Below are 17,857 nucleotides of genomic sequence, written 5' to 3'. Positions count from 1 at the left end.
AGCAAGCAGAAAAAGCCAATAACCCTTAAAACCAAAAGGCAAGGGCAAATAAAAAGGATCCCAAGGCTTTGAGCATCAGTGGATAGGAGGGCCTAAAGGAATAAAATCCTGGTCTAAGCGGCTAAACCAAGCTGTCCCTAACTATGTGCTTGTGGCGTGTAGGTGTCAAGTAAAAACTTGAGACTGAGCGGTTAAAGTCAAGGTCCAAAGCAAAAGAAGAGTGTGCTTAAGAACCCTGGACACCTCTAATTGGGGACTTTAGCAAAGCTGAGTCACAATCTGAAAAGGTTCACCCAATTATGTGTCTGTGGCATTTATGTATCCGGTGGTAATACTGGAAAACAAAGTGCTTAGGGCCACGGCCAAGACTCATAAGGAAGCTGTGTTCAAGAATCATCATACTGAACTAGGAGAGTCAAGAACACTATTCGAAATCTGAAATTCCTATAGATGCCAATCATTCTGAACCTCAATGGATAAAGTGAGATGCCAAAACTATTCAAGAGGCAAAAAGCTATAAGTCCCGCTCATATGATTGGAGCTCTATTTCATTGATAGTTTGGAATTTATAGTATATTCTCTTCTTTTTATCCTATTTGATTTTTAGTTGCTTGGGGACAAGCAACAATTTAAGTTTGGTGTTGTGATGAGCGGATAATTTATACGCTTTTTGGCATTGTTTTTAGTATGTTTTTAGTAGGATCTAGTTACTTTTAGGGATGTTTTCATTAGTTTTTATGTTAAATTCACATTTCTGGAATTTACTATGAGTTTGTGTGTTTTTCTGTGATTTCAGGTAAAATCTGGCTGAAATTGAGGGACTTGAGCAGAAATCAGATTCAGAGGTTGAAAAAGGACTGCTAATGCTGTTGGATTCTGATCTCCCTGCACTCAAAGTGGATTTTCTGGAGCTACAGAACTCGAAATGGCGCGCTTCCAATTGCGTTGGAAATTAGACATCCAGGGCTTTCCAGAAATATATAATAGTCCATACTTTGGCCAAGAATTGATGACGTAAACTGGCGTTCAACGCCAGCCTTCTGCCCAAATCTGGCGTCCAGCGCCAGAAAAGGATCCAAAACCAGAGTTGAACGCCCAAACTGGCACAGAAACTGGCGTTCAACTCCACAAACGGCCTCTGCATGTGCTACACTTAAGCTCAGCCCAAACACACACCAAGTGGGCCCCGGAAGTGGATTTATGCATCAATTACTTACTCATGTAAACCCTAGTAGCTAGTTCATTATAAATAGGACCTTTTACTATTGTATTAGGCATCTTTTGATCCTCTTAGGATCTTAGGATCATCTTTGGATGCCTGGTTCTTAGATCAGAGGGGCTGGCCTCTCGGCCATGCCTGTACCTTTCACTTATGTATTTTTAACGGTAGAGTTTCTACACTCCATAGATTAAGGTGTGGAGCTCTGCTGTTCCTCAAAGATTAATGCAAAGTACTACTGTTTTCTATTCAATTCTTCTTATTTCGCTTCTAAGATATCCATTCGCACCCAAGAACGTGATGAAGGTGATGATTATGTGTGACGCTCATCATCCTTCTCCCTTATGAACGCGTGCCTGACAAACACTTCTGTTCTACATGAATTAAGCTAGAATGAATATCTCTTAGATCTCCTAACCAGAATCTTCGTGGCGTACGCTAGAATGATGGCGGCATTCAAGAGGATCCGGAAGGTCTAAACCTTGTCTGTGGTATTCTGAGTAGGATTCAATGATTGAATGACTGTGACGAGCTTCAAACTCGCGATTGTTGGGCGTTAGTGACAGACGCAAAAGGAGGGTGAATCCTATTCCAGCATGATCGAGAACCGACAGATGAATAGCCGTGCCGTGACAGGGTGCGTGAGCATATGATTCACTGAGAGGAGGGGATGTAGTCACTGACAACGGTGATGCCCTTGCATACAGCCAGCCATGGAAAGGAGTAAGACTGATTGGATGAAGATAGCAGGAAAGTAGAGGTTCAGAGGAACGAAAAGCATCTCCATTCGCTTATCTGAAATTCCTGCCAATGAATCTACATAAGTATCTCTATCCCTTTTATTGTTTATTTTAATCTAATAAAATATTATGTTTAAATCCGCCTGACTGAGATTTGCAAGGTGACCATAGCTTGCTTCATACCAACAATCTCCGTGGGATTCGACCCTTACTCACGTAAGGTATTACTTGGACGACCCAGTGCACTTGCTGGTTAGTTGTATCGAAGTTGTGACGATTATGAATTAAGATCAGAGCACCAAGCTTTGAAGCCATTACCAGGATTTGTTCGAGCCTGGAGATCACAATTTCGTGCACCAGGAAGCTATCAGTAGGTTTGGGAATCTTCTCAGCTAAATATCCCACCTAGAAGTCCAGCTTCCTGATGGTCTCTCCCTGGTTCTTAATATTGGCTCGCACCTCCTCTTTGAACACCTTATTTTCTTGAATCTCTTGGCATATTCCTTCAAGTAAGGCTTCAATCTTAGAGAGCTTGTCATCAATTGATGAGTGATTCGGAGCAGATGTGCTGTTTTGGTTTTGATAAGCGTGTGGAGAAGTGTTGTTGTGGGGGTGTTGAGATGTCTTCTGTGTGAATTGCTGGTGAGCTGCATTGTTGTTGGAGTTGTAACTTCTCTGGTCTTGGTTTTGATCTTGCTCACTTCCCCACCCAAAGTTTGGGTAGTTTCTCCATCCGGGGTTGTAGGTCTTGGAGTATGGATCATAGTTTTTCCTTGGTGAATTCCCAATGTAGTTGGTTTGCTCCTGACTCCCCTCTGCTTCTTCATTCACTCCTTCTTGGGTTGTTGATGAAGTTGAGATTGCTGCTACTTGGTTCATCTCCATCTTCTTGGTGAGGTCAGCCAGCTGCTGGGTAATGAGCTTGTTTTGGGCCAACAGAGCATCTACATTGTTTAGCTCCATTACGCCTCTTGTGTTCCCTCTTTCAGAAGCATAGAAGTAGTCGTTCTCTGCTACTGTTTCAATAACATCTATGACTTCCTCAATAGTCTTCTTCTTGTTCAAAGATCCTCCGGATGAATGGTCTACAGCCTTCTTTAACTCATAAGAGAGCCCTTCATAGAAAATGTGCAGCTGCACCCATTCGTTGAACATGTCAGGTGGACACCTCCTTGTTAAGTCCTTGAACCTCTCCCATGCTTCATATAGAGTCTCACCATCTTGTTGCCTGAAAGTTTGGACCTCAGCTCTCAGCCTATTAATTCGTTGAGGAGGGTAAAATCTTGCTAAGAATTTGTTCACCACATCTTCCCAAGTTGTCAAGCTTTCCCTTGGGAAAGATTCCCGCCACTTGGCTGCTTTGTCCCTAAATGAGAATGGAAACAAGAGCAGTCTATAGGTGTCAGGATGAACACCATTAGACTTCACTGTGTCACATATCCTCAGGAAGGTGGTTAGATGTTGATTGGGGTCTTCTTGAACACCTCCTCCAAACGAACAGTTATTCTGAACAAGGGTGATGAGCTGTGGTTTAAGTTCAAAGTTGTTGGCATGGATTGTTGGCTTTTGGATGCTACTTCCACAATTGCCTGGGTTTGGATTAATGTAAGAGCCCAAAACTCTTCTATCCTCCCCAGCATGATTTGCTCTACCTCCTCCCCCATGGTTGTGATCCTCTTCTTCATGATGGTTTTCCATGTTGTCTTCTATGTTTGGTTCAAAGAATTCCTCTTCTTCCTCAGCACCAACCACTTTCTTTCATCTTGCCTGCCTCCTTAATCTAAGGAAGGTCCTCTCAGGTTCAGAATCGAAGGAAGTTGAAGCCCCGCTTCTTCTCCCTGTCATACAACCATCAAGTGCAAGCAAGAAAAGATAGGTGCAGAAAGTATTTGTGTCAGAATTACTGTTAGTTGTGGGTGATGCAATATATCAAACAGTTAGTGGGTTAGCAAACAGAATTGAAAATAACAAAGAAAAACAAAAGAGTCGAGGGGGAAGGGAAGAAGTTTAACTAAAACAAAAAGTAAATCACTCAAACAGAAAATGAAATTCACAAAATAAAAATGCTCAATCTAGTGATCTTCCAATTTAATCATTGTTGATGCACAATCAATCCCCGGCAACGGCGCCATAAACTTGATGCACAGAAAACTTGTCTCGCAATAAATCTCCCTTCGGCAAGTGTACCGAATTTGTCGTCAAGTAAAAACTCACAATAGAGTGAGGTCGAATCCCACAGGGATTGATTGATCAAGCAACTTTAATTAGAAGAATGTTCTAGTTCAGCGAATCCAGAATTTGGGTTGAGAGTTGCAGAAAATAAAATGGCGGGAATGTAAATAACAGAAAAGTAAATGCTAGAATTAAAGGACTGGAAGTAAATGACTGAAAATAAATTGCAGAATTGTAAATGGGAATGGGGGATTTGCTCATAAAAGTAAATGGCAGAAATTAAAGAGAATGGGTAAGATCAGAGATGGGGAGTTCATTGGGCTTAGGAGATGTTGCAATTCTCTGGATCAAGTTCATTTTCATCTCTTCCTCAATCAATGCACTCATTGATCTCCTTGGCAATCTTAAGTGATTGAATTACAATTTCTTGCAATTCAATCTCTCAAATCTTGATCAATAGCCAATTCCTTGGTCAATTGCTCATGAGAATAGATGAAGTATGGTCACTGATTATACCACATGCATTTCCCAAATCAAGTATTGAGAGGGTTATAGTCACATACCCATCCAAACCCAATTTGGTCCAGCATGAGAAAGCATTTCTAGCTTGATCTCTTCATTCCTCTTTCAAGGTTCAAAAGAGATCCAAGTTTGAATAGCTTCTTTTCCAAGATAACTACTCAATTGGATGAAGATCGATAGCTTTCAAGTAAAATCAAGAGAAAAGATAGAAGAAGAATAATGAAAATTAGTATTGATCCATCAAATTACAACAGAGCTCCCTAACCCAATGAAAGGGGTTTAGTTGTTCATAGCTCTAGAAAATGAAAACAAAGATGGAGAATACATCATAGAACTAGAAATTGCAGAGAAAGTAAAATACAGAGAGTAATTCTCTTTTTCCAACTTCCAGAACTCCTTAACAATTCAAAGCTACTCCTATATATACTACTTCTCTCAGCTTCTAGTTGGCTCTTCAAGTCTTGGGCCTTTAGATCTTGAGTTTGAAGCAGTTCTCTTCTTTATTTGGGCTTGGCTTTACTTGCAGAGAGAAAATGTGAAGTGGGTAGAGACTTTAGCTCAGGACGTTAGGGGTGTTAACGTTTAGTGAAAATATGAGCTCGAGAACGTTAGTGACGATCAACTTTCTCACTAACGTTACTAAGTAAAAGCCACGTTAACTTCAATGTTAGTGGCATAAACGTTGCCACTAACGTTGCCTCTAAGTCCTTCGCACACGTTATTGAGACTTAACATTTCCAATAACTTTGAAAAGCCCCCTTTGTTCCCACGTTAGAGCCCACGTTAACTTAGTTAACGTGGCTCTTTAACGTGGGCTTGCCATCCTTCGAGAACGTTAGTGACACTCAACATTGTCACTAACGTTCCAAGGTGCCCCTATGCCTCACGTTAGAGTACACGTTAACTAGGTTAACGTGGCTTCTAACGTGGCCATGCTTAGCCATCCCCAACGTTAGTGACAATGTTGAGTGTCACTAACGTTGGCCATTCTTTCACTCATTAACGTTAGCTTAACGTGGCTCCTTGGGGGGTTGTGTGGTTGCTTCCAACGTTAGTGACAATGTTGGGTGTCACTAACGTTGTCGACCACTCTTGCTTCTTACGTTAGCTCCCACGTTAACCAAGTTAACGTGGGAGTTAACGTGGTATATTTCTCCTTAGGCCAACGTTAGTGACAATGTTGAATGTCACTAACGTTGGCGTTTCTTCCCCTCTTTAGCGTTAGAGGCCACGTTAACTAAGTTAACGTGGACTCTAACGTGGCCACTTATGAGCATTTGCCAACGTTAGTGACAATGTTAAGTGTCACTAACGTTGGCTCAACTTCCCTTCTCCACGTTAGAGTTCACGTTAACTTAGTTAACGTGACTCTTAACGTGGTCAATGATGGCTTCGAGAGCGTTATTGGCAATCACTTTTCTCATTAACTTTGCAAGTTACCTCCCATTCCTTGCTTCCTTTGGTCCTGAAATCAAGCAATAGAGTGCATCAAAGTTCTAGTCCAAGTCATGGGTAATGCAACATACAATTTGTCACTAAACTCATGCAAAATCCTCATGAAATAATGTAAAATGCACAATGTATGCTTGAATCAAGGGGTAAGTGAGTATCTACCCAAAACTAGCTTATTTCCTAAGGAAATGCATGAAACTAACCTAAAAACAGTAAAGAAAGGGTCAGTGAAACTGGCCAAGATGCCCTGGCATCAATCTCCTTGCTTGCGCTTGCCAGTAGCCTTGCCTTTTCCTTTCCTTTGTGAGGCAGACATCCTGAAAAACAGAAAACCAGGATATGGATAAAAATAGTAAAGCAAATAGGCGATTAAACAAAGGAAACTCAAAGCGTCAAAGGAGAAATAAAATAAGGAAAATGAGTATATGAAATGTGATTGAATTTATGTTAAATGGAAAAATAATCAATATGCCATGGTTAGAAAGTTAGAGGAAAGTGAAAATAAACAGAAAAGAGATCAAAAGGGTTAGTCTGGTTAGAATTTGAAGAAGAAATTAGTAAATTAAAATTAGTGAGTTAGTAAAGTGCGGGTTAAAGTAAGTGGCAAAGAGAAAAATTCCATATAACAAGGATTCACAGGTAAGAATAGAAGTACTCATAATCGAACAAGGAAAACAGGGTGATGCTGATTCGAATAGAAATAAAGAAAGCAAAAATTGGAATCAGTGAATCACAAATGCAGTTTATGAACCAGGAAACCAAAGAGGATAAGAAAGTCTGCCATAGCATTCATGAAACAGTTTGGGTAAAGCAGAGTAAAACAGAGTTCGGAAATGCCAAACCAAAATATGAATGAAAATAATTTACAAAAAATTTGGGCAGCATTCCGGGTAAAATTGGATTGTCCCGGAAAATAAACAGCAATCATAGCAGTGCATATGAATTAAAAACTTGCTGTAGTTACCTATAATTAATAGAAACAGGAAAATTCAGAGTAACAAGCAACAAATGCAAGAAATCACAGCATATGAACGTGGTCACAGGAACAGCAGAATTGCAGTTATGATAAAACAGAAATAGGAACAGTGCAAGTAAACAGACCTAAATCCACTAACCACAGCCTAAGCTACCTAACAACCTAAAAATCCACTACAGCATGCATATCTATCTATCCTAAGTATGAACAGAAATGGAAAAAAAATATAGAAAAACGATGAACGGATAAAAGGGATTGCGTGTTGCGGAACCTGGAAAACGAAAGAAGCAGAACGGTTGGGTGATGGCGGCGGTGGTGTCCGGCGCGGTGGCGGGGCACGGCGGCGCGGTGGCGGCTGAGGGGGAATGGGAATAGGGTCTTAGGGTTAGTGATAGAGGAAGCGAGGGGGGTGGCGGAGGGGGGAGGGCGTGGCTGGATGGCCGGCGGTGGTGGGTGGTGCTTCTGGGTGGTGGCGGAGAGGGGAGGAGAGAGGAAAAAAGAAGAAGAAAAAGGGGGAGGGGGTGGTACGGCGGCGGTGTCTGGACAGCAGCGGCGTCCGGGTGGTGGTGCGGTGGCGGCTGGGTGGTGCTGGGTGGTGGCTGGAGGAAGAAGAAGCAGAGAGGGAGAAGAGGGTTGGGGGTGGGGGACTGCGCGACTGATAGGGTTCACGTGGCTGGGGGTGTTATATTTTCGAATCCACGCGGCCGCGTGGGGCACGCGGTCGCGTAGTTGGGTGAAAATGGGAGTGACGCGATCGCGTGGGGCGCGCGATCGCATGAGAGGGGGGAAAGAGGGGTGACGCAATCGCGTGGGTCGCGCGATCGCGTTGCTGGAATTCGTGCTAAACGCACGACTCCAGCGCCGTTTTAGTGCAACTCTCTGTCTCCTTTTGGGGTGATGTGCAATCCATGCGACGCGATCGCGTCGCTCATGCGGTCGCGTGGGTTTGGTATTGTGCAAGTGATGCGATCGCATGGGGCATGCGATCGCGTGGGCCAATTTGTGCGAAACGCACAAGGGCCGCACGATTCCAGCCTTACTTTCTGTTCGTTGGATCCTTACGCCGATTTATATATATATATATATGTATATATATATATATCATGCGGCCGCGTGGGTCATGCGGTCGCATGGGTGGTGTTTCTCGCAATATGACGCGATCGCATGGGGCATGCGGTCGCGTCGTGCACCCTTTTTTTTATATATGCATGAAAAATGCAGAATGCAATGATTAACAGAATGCTATGCATGATTCCAGGTTTAATAAATTAAAATGAAAAAGGAAAAATGAAAGCAATTAACAAGAAATAAATTGAAAAAGAAGCGACCATACCATGGTGGGTTGTCTCCCACCTTGCACTTTTAGTTAAAGTCCTTAAGTTGGACATTGGAGGAGTATCCTGTTATGGCGGCTTATGTTTAAATTCGTCTAAAAATCTCCACCAGTGCTTGAAATGCCAATAGCCTCCGGGGTCCCAAACCAAGCATGCAAAGCTTCTGCGCAGCTCCAAACAGATTTTCAGGCTCCCAGGACGACGAATGTCAGGATAGAGTCCAGGATTCCAAGCCTTGCTTTTAAATCTGCCTCCGTCTTGATCTACATGTTTCCATTCGGGCGGTTTAAAAAGTAGAATCTCACCTTGGTGACCAAACGTTTTCTGTGATCCATGCAATTGAGCATGATACCAATCCGTGTACTTCGAGGTGAAGCGTGGAACCTTATTGAACCTTGTGCATCAGCTCTGAGTATGAGTCATTTCCCTCTTACTCTTAAAGCCGCAGAGAGCTCTAAGCTGGCCATCTGTTTCAACCAAACCATATTCAAGTGAATAAGTAAAGTTATAAGTTAAGGATTGTACCCACTTGAAGCTTGTATTAGGTGGTAATGGCCTTGGGATAGGTGTTTTTGGTGGTTCTGCAAGTTCCATTTCTTTGTACTCTTCTGTGAATTCTTCCACTTCTTTGCAGAGATCTTCAATTGTATCTGTGTCCTGGTCAAAGTCTTCTGTGTTTTCCTCATCACTTGAGTCATAGATTGGAGGTTGAGAGAAATCTACCTCTGCATCATCTTCATATTCACTTGGGGAAGATTCTTCGATCTCAGAGAATTCACTTGCGGATGCAAGTTCATCACTAAGAGAGCTAGACTTGTGACTATCACTATCGAGGGAATTTGTTTCTTGGATTATTCCGTCTGATTCTTCATAAACGACTTGCCTTGGAGAAATATCCTCCTTAGCATCAATTGTAGTCTCCTTGACGACGTGTTCCTCAATTCTGGATTCCCATAGAGGTTCAGCATCTCCTAGATCTTCAACCAACTCTTCTTCTTGAGCGATGACAGCTTCTTCTACTTGTTCTAGTACGAATTCATTCTCTGTCTTGTCCACTGGAGTTTCTGGTATCTCCTTCATGCTACGCTCTTCGTTAGACTGTTCACATGGGGCTGTGGCTGATCTTTGTGTATTTGAGCGCCTAGAAACCCATTGAATTATCGCTTGCTCTAGTTGTTGAATGGTTGTTTGAAATTTATTTACTGTTTCCGTTAGGCGAACCTCTGCTTCTCGGGTTGCTGGACTTGGACATGACACAAAGGAAAGTGGTGGTGATTGGGAGCGATTGGATTGGCACTGGGGTAAGGAAGGATCATATGGTGGCGAATGGTGAAGAGAAGCTTGTGAGTGTGGTGGTTCGAGGTTATATTGAAAGGATGGTTTACATGCACAGGGTGGGGCTTGTTGGTAGTTACAAGGTTGTCCACCATATCTTTCAGGTGGGTATGCATTGTAGAATGGTCTTTGTCAAGGATATCTCGGAGGGTGTTTCTGCCAAAAGGGTTGATTAGATCCTCTTGGTTCCATCCATCCTTGATTGGTCTGACCTTGACGCGCGTTCCTGCTGTAACTTCTATTTCCTTTAACAATATTAGAACCAAACCTAAAGCGAGAGGGGTGAGAGATCATGGTAGCAAATAAAGATAAACAAAAAAAAACAAAAATAAATAAACTAGCAAAAGAAAAATATTTACAATAACCAATAATAAGGCACACGTTAGCAGTTCCCCGGCAACGGCGCCATTTTTGACGTTAGGATTTTTGCCAGTAAAGAATGTCATAAAAACAGTCGCGTTGTAGATATACTCTCTAAACCGACAAAAATCCCTTCGTACAAATGTTTTGGGTGTCACAAGTAACAAACCTCTTTAAAAATTGTTAACCGAGTATTCAAACCTCTGGTCATCTTCTCAAGGAACTGCGATGAGGTATGTTCTTATTATTGGCTATAAAGGTTGTAATCGGGGTTTAGAAGATGAGAAGCAAGTAATTTAAATGACAAGTAAAGTAAATGGCAATTAAAATGAATAAATACTGTAAAGCAGACTTTTGGCAAGGTAAGAGAAGTTGGAGGTCCAACGTAGTTATCTCTCTCAACTATAATGAAAGTTGAATCTAAACTCCACTTGGTCAACCTTTACTAGGGCAAAGGAAAGTCAAGGGACTAATTAAATTGACCTTTGAATCCTATTTATTTCCTAAGAAAAGGTTGGGATTACATAAGTTTAGCTCAATTATCAAGATAACGATTATCAATTATGTTGAGTTTAATAACTGTTGAGTTACTGAATTCTTAACCAGGACCAAAAGGGGAAAAAGTAAAATTGTTGGAATCATAAAAATGTCCTTAGATGGGAAGCAATGGTAACTTAAATCAAAGAGAACAATCATAAACTGAAAATACATCATTTATCATTAATTCAAATAATAGTCTGTAACATGGAAGAATTCATAGATTCAATTATAAAGGTAAATAGCCAACTCAGATACTGAAATAAATAAATAAAGTGAAAGGGAAGTTCAAAACAAAGAAATATAAAACCTGGATTGAGAGTCACTCTTAAAGCGAGAAGAAATCCTAAATCCTAAGAGAGAGAGGAGAAGATCTCCCTCTCAACTAAATCTAAATCATTGAAAAATAAAATATGCGAGCTCTCTCTTGAATTGGTGCATTCCCACACTTTATAACCTCTGGTCTATGCTGTCTGTACTTGGATCTGGGCCAAAAAGGGCTTCAGAAATCGCTGGGGGTGTATTCTGTAAATTCTGATACGTGGCCTCTGTCACGCATCCGTGTGGGTCACGCGGTCGCGTCATTCGGAGCTTTTCCTTGCCATGCGGTCGCGTCAGCCACGCGTCCGCGTCGTATGCGTTCTGCTTATGTCGCGCGGTCGCATCAGTCATGCGGCCGCGTCGCTGCATCTTCGCTTCTGGCACGCGATCGCGTCGTCCATGCGATCGCGTGAATACCAGTTTCCTTCAAAGCTCTGTTTTGCTTTCTCCTTCCATTTTTGTATGTTTTCTTTTCCATCCTTTAAGTCTTTCTGCCTTAGAAAATCTGAAACTACTCAACACACTAATCACGGCATCGAATGGAAATAAAGGTAATTAAAATACTTAATTTTTAAAGCTTAGAAAAACATGTTTTTCACAATATGACATTATAAGGAAGGGAAAGTAAAACCATGCAGTTAATATGAATAAGTAGGTGGAGGATTGAATAAATCACTCAAATTAAGTACAAAAGAACTCATGAAATATGGGTTTATCAGCCATTCATGAGCTCTGATGAGTATTCTTCCTCTGAAGAGGATGAAGATGTCACTGAAGAACAAGTTGCTAAGTACCTTGGAGCAATCATGAAGCTAAATGTCAAGTTGTTTGGTAATGAGACTTGGGAGGATGAACCTCCATTGCTCATCAAAGAACTGGATGACTTGACTAGACAGAGATTACCTCTGAAGAGACAAGACCCTGGAAAGTTCTCAATACCATGTACCATAGGCACCATGACCTTTGAGAAGGCTCTGTGTGACCTGGGATCAAGCATAAACCTCATGCCTCTCTCTGTAATGGAGAAGCTAGGGATCATTAAGGTACAAGCTGCAAGAATCTCACTGGAGATGGCAGATAATTCAAAGAAACAGGCTTATGGACTTGTAGAGGATGTCTTGGTAAAGGTTGAAGACCATTACATCCCTGCTGATTTCATAATCCTAGAGACTGGGAAGTGTATGGATGAATCCATCATCCTTGGCAGACCCTTCCTAGCCACAGCAAAGCTTGTAATTGATGTTGACAGAGGAGAATTGATCATTCAAGTGAATGAAGAATCCCTTGTGTTTAAAGCTCAAGGATATCCCTCTGTAACCATGGAGAGGAAGCATGAAGAGCTTCTCTCAATACAGAGTCAAACAGAGCCCCCACAGTCAAACTCTAAGTTTGGTGTTGGGAGGCCACAACCAAACTTTAAGTTTGGTGTTGAACCCCCACATTCAAACTCTAAGTTTGGTGTTGGGAGGTTCCAACATTGCTCTAAACATCTGTGAGGCTCCATGAGAGCCCACTGTCAAGCTATTGACATTAAAGAAGCGCTTGTTGGGAGGCAACCCAATCTTTAATTATCTATGTTAAATTTCTATTTTCTTTTGTTATTTTATGTTTTCTATAGGTTGATGATCATGTGAAGTCACAAAAACAATTGAAAAATCAAAAACAGAAGGAAAAATAGAATGAAAAACAGAACACCCTGGAGGAGAAACTTACTGGCGTTTAAACGCCAGGAATGGGCAAGAAGCTGGCGTTTAACGCTAGGAATGGGTAAGAAGATGGCGTTAAACGCCAGAAATGGGCAGTAGCCTGGCGTTTAACGCCAGGATTGGCAGAAAGGGGTGTTTTGCAGGCCACTTGGTGCAGGGATGAGATATCTTTGACACCTCAGGATCTGTGGACCCCACAGAATCCCCACCTACCCCACCACTCTCTCTTCTTCACCCATTCACCAATCACCTCAATACCTCTTTCCCAAAAACCCCTCACCTATCAAATCCCACCTACCTCACTATCCAAATTCAAACCACTTTCCCTCCCAAACTCACCCATAATGGCCGAACCATACACACCCTTCTCCACTCCTATATAAATCCATCTTCACTCCTTCATTTTCACACAACCTAAACACTACTTCTCCCCCTTGGCCGAAACATAAAGCCCCCCTCCATCTCCTCTATTTCTTCTTCTTCTACTCTCTTCTTTCTTCTTTTGCTCGAGGACGAGCAACCTTCTAAGTTTGGTGTGGTAAAAGCTAAAGGAATTGACAAGCCTTCTAAGTAGAAGTTCATGAGGTTATATCCCAAGAACTCTACAAGGTGGCGAACAAGTCCTCCACTGTGACAAGGTTAGCCTTCTCGCATCTCATTTGTCACCTCTGCAATTCAGCTGGAATTGACATAGAGGAAGACATCCTCATTGATGAGGACAAGCCCATCACTAAGAAAAGGATGGAACAAGTGAGAGAACCTCACTAAGAGCATGAGAAATTTCCTCATCATGAAATTCCTGAGATGCCTCAAGGGATGCATTTTCCTCCACAAAACTATTGGGAGCAAATCAACACCTCCCTAGGAGAATTAAGTTCCAACATGGGACAACTAAGGGTGGAGCACCAAGAGCATTCCATCCTCCTCCATGAAATTAGAGAAGACCAAAGAACCATGAGAGAGGAGCAACAAAGGCAAAGAAGAGATATTGAGGAGCTCAAGCACTCCATAAGATCTTCAAGAGGAAGAACAAGCCACCATCACTAAGGTGGACCCGTTCTTTAATTTTCTTGTTCTTTATTTTCCTGTTTTTCGAATTTTTATGCTTATGTTATTTATGTTTGTGTCTTTATTACACGATCATTAGTGTCTAAGTGTCTATGCCTTAAAGCTATGAAAATGAATCCATCACCTTTCTTAAATGAAAAATGTTTTTAATTGAAAAAGAAAAAGAAGTGCATGAATTTCAAATTTTAAAATAGTTTAATTATTTTGATGTGGTGGCAATACTATTGTTTTTCTGAATGAATGCTTGAACAGTGCATATTTTTGAATTTGATTGTTCATGAATGTTAAAATTGTTGGCTCTTGAAAGAATGATGGAAAAAGGAGAAATGTTATCTAATGATCTGAAAAATCATAAAATTGATTCTTGAAGCAAGAAAAAGCAGTGAAAAGCTTGCAGAAAAAAAAAGGATATATGCGAAAAAAAAGAAAGAGAAAAGAAAAAGAAAGAAAAAGAAAAGCAAGCAGAAAAATCCAATACCCCTTTAAACCAAAAGGCAAGGGTGATAAAAACGATCCAAGGCTTTGAGCATCAGTGGATAGGAGGGCCCACAGGAATAAAATCCTGGCCTAAGCGGCTAAACCAAGCTGTCCCTAACCATGTGCTTGTGGCGTGAAGGTGTCAAGTGAAAACTTGAGACTGAGCGGTTAAAGTCGAGGTCCAAAGCAAAAAGAAGAGTGTGCTTAAGAACCCTGGACACCTCTAATTGGGGACTCTAGCAAAGCTGAGTCACAATCTGAAAAGGTTCACCCAGTTATGTGTCTGTGGCATTTATGTATCCGGTGGTAATACTGGAAAACAAAGTGCTTTAGGCCACGGCCAAGACTCATAAAGTAGCTGTGTTCAAGAATCAACATACTTAACTAGGAGAATCAATAATACTATCTGGATTCTGAGTTCCTATAGATGCCAATCATTCTGAACTTCAAAGGATAAAGTGAGATGCCAAAACTGTTCAGAAGCAAAAAGCTAAAATCCCCGCTCATCTAATTAATACTGATCTTCATAGATGTTTTTGGAATTTATTGTATATTCTCTTCTTTTATCCTATTTGATTTTCAGTTGCTTGGGGACAAGCAACAATTTAAGTTTGGTGTTGTGATGAGCGGATAATTTATACGCTTTTTGGCATTGTTTTTAGTATGTTTTTAGTATATTTTAATTAGTTTTTATTATATTTTTATTAGTTTTTAAATAAAAATCACTTTTCTAGACTTTACTATGTGTTTGTGTGTTTTTCTGTAATATCAGGTATTTTCTGGCTGAAATTGAGGGACCTGAGCAAAAATCTGATTCAGAGGCTGAAAAAGGACTGCAGATGCTGTTAGATTCTGACCTCCCTGCACTCAAAGTAGATTTTCTTGAGCTACATAAGCCCAATTGGTGCGCTCTCAATTGCGTTGGAAAGTAGACATCCTGGGCTTTCCAGCAATATATAATAGTTCATACTTTATCTGAGATTTGATGGCCCAAACAGGCGTTCCAAGTCAGCTCAAGAATTCTGGCATTTAACTCCAAAACTGGCACAAAAGCTGGAGTTAAACGCCCAAACTGGCACAAAAGCTGGTATTTAAGTCCAAGAAAAGTCTCTACACATGGAAGCTTCAATGCTCAGCCCAAGCACACACCAAGTGGGCCCGGAAGAAGATTTCTGCATTAATTACTCATTTCTGTAACCCTAGGCTACTAGTTCTCTATAAATAGGACCTTTTGCTATTGTATTTTCATACTTTTGATCTTTGATAAGTCTTAGACACGTTTGGAGGCTGGCCATTCGGCCATGCCTAGACCTTGTTCTTATGTATTTTCAACGGTGGAGTTTCTACACACCATAGATTAAGGTGTGGAGCTTTGCTGTTCTTCATGAATTAATACAAGTACTATTGTTTTTCTATTCAACTCAAGTCTATTTCTTCTCCAAGATATTCATTCGTTCTTCAACTTGATGAATGTGATGATCCGTGACACTCATCATCATTCTCACCTATGAACGCGTGACTAACAACCACTTCCGTTCTACGTGCAAACAAGCTTGAATGCATATCTCTTGGGTTTCTAATCTAAGATTGGAACCTTCGTGGTATAGGCTAGAATTATTGGCGGCCATTCCTGAGATCCGAAAAGTCTAAACCTTGTCTGTGGTATTCCGAGTAGGATCTGGGAAGGGATGACTGTGACGAGTTTCAAACTCGCGATTGTGGGGCGTGTGACAGACGCAAAAGGATCAATGGATCCTATTCCGACATGATCGAGAACCGACAGCTGATTAGCCGATGTTGTGACAGAGCATCAGGACCATTTTCACTGAGAGGACGGGATGTAGCCATTGACAATGGTGATGCTCAACATAAAGCTTGCCATGGAAAGGAGTATGAATGATTGGAAGAAGGCAATAGGAAAGCAGAGGTTCAAGGGGAACAAAGCATCTTCATACGCTTATCTGAAATCCACCAATGAATTACAGAAGTATCTCTATCTTTATTTTATGTTTATTTTCATCACTTTAAACTCCATAACCATTTGAATCCGCCTGACTGAGATTTACAAGATGACCATAGCTTGCTTCAAGCCGACAATCTCCGTGGGATCGACCCTTACTCACGTAAGGTTTATTACTTGGACGACCCAGTGCACTTGCTGGTTAGTTGTGCGGAATTGTGACAAAGTGTGATTCACATTTAAGAGCTCCAAGTCCTTTGGCGCCATTGTTGATGATCACAATTTTGTGCACCACCTGCTAGTCTCTCTAGCATCTGGTCTATGAATGGTAAAGGAAAGTGATCCTTCCTGATGGCTGTATTGAGCCTTCTGTAGTCAATACACATACGCCACCCTATAACTGTTCTTGTAGGAACCAATTCATTATTTTCATTATGATCCACTGTCATGCCCCCCTTCTTGGGGACAACTTGGACAGGGCTCACCTAGGGGCTATCAGAAATAGGATAAATAATCCCAGCCTCTAGTAACTTGGTGACCTCTTTCTGCACCACCTCCTTCGTGGCTGGATTTAGCCGCCTCTGTAGTTGAACCACTGGCTTAGCATCATCCTCCAATAGGATCTTGTGCATGCATCTTGCTGGGCTGATGCCCTTAAGATCACTTATGGACCACCCAAGAGCTGTCTTGTGTGTCCTTAGCACTTGAAGTAGTGCTTTCTCTTCCTGTGGATTTAAAGCAGAGCTTATGATCACCGGAAAAGTGTCACCTTCTCCCAGAAATGCATATTTCAGGGATGGTGGTAGTGGTTTGAGCTCAGGTTCAAGAGGTTTCTCCGCTTCCTAAGGAATTTTTAGAGGTTCTTTTATTTCCTCTGATTCCTCTAGATCAGGCTGAACATCTTTAAAGATGTCTTCTAGCTCTGATTTGAGACTCTCAGCCATGTTGATCTCCTCTACCAGGGTGTCAATAATATCAACACTCATGCAGTCTTTTGATGTGTCTGGATGCTTCATTGCCTCAACAGCATTCAGCCTAAACTCATCCTCATTGACTCTCAAGGTCACTTCCCCTTTTTGGACATCAATGAGGGTTCGTCCAGTTGCTAGGAAAGGTCTTCCTAGAATGAGAGTTGCACTCTTTTGCTCCTCCATTTCCAGCACTACAAAGTCAGTGGGAAAGGCAAATGGCCCAACTGTGACAATCATATCCTCAATTATGCCTGATGGGTATTTAATGGAGCCATCAGCAAGTTGAAGATAGATCCAGGTTGGTTTGACCTCTTCAGTCAAGCCAAGCTTTCTGATAGTGGATGCACGGATTAGGTTGATACTTGCCCCAATATCACATAAAGTTGTCTTGGTACAAGTACCCTCTAATGTGCATGGTATCATAAAGCTCCTAGGATCCTTAAGCTTTTCTGGTAAGCTCTTTAAAATGACTGCACTGCACTCTTCAATGAGGAAGACTTTTTCAGTTTCCCTCCAATCCTTCTTATGACTTAAGATCTCTTTCATGAACTTAGCATAAGAGGTATTTGCTCAAGTGCCTCTGTAAACGGAATCTTGATTTAAAGAGTCCTGAGATAGTCTGCAAAACGGGCAAATTGTTTATCCTGTTCCGCTTGGCGGAGTTTCTGAGGATAAGGCATCTTGGCTTTGTACTCTTCAACCTTAGT

The 17,857-nt window shown here is 41.6% G+C and overlaps 1 non-coding gene across 1 annotated transcript; it reads left to right on the top strand.

Annotated features, from left to right (window-relative positions):
* Positions 1 to 3,112: 3,112 nt before the first annotated feature.
* On the top strand, positions 3,113 to 3,216 carry LOC112781956 (small nucleolar RNA R71). Its single transcript, XR_003192702.1, has one exon. It is a non-coding gene; the product is annotated as a small nucleolar RNA R71 (small nucleolar RNA).
* Positions 3,217 to 17,857: the final 14,641 nt, after the last annotated feature.

This window comes from Arachis hypogaea, chromosome 19, assembly GCF_003086295.3.
Source record: "Arachis hypogaea cultivar Tifrunner chromosome 19, arahy.Tifrunner.gnm2.J5K5, whole genome shotgun sequence".
Lineage (NCBI taxonomy): Eukaryota > Viridiplantae > Streptophyta > Magnoliopsida > Fabales > Fabaceae > Arachis > Arachis hypogaea.
This window is presented reverse-complemented; position numbering and strand designations above follow the sequence as displayed.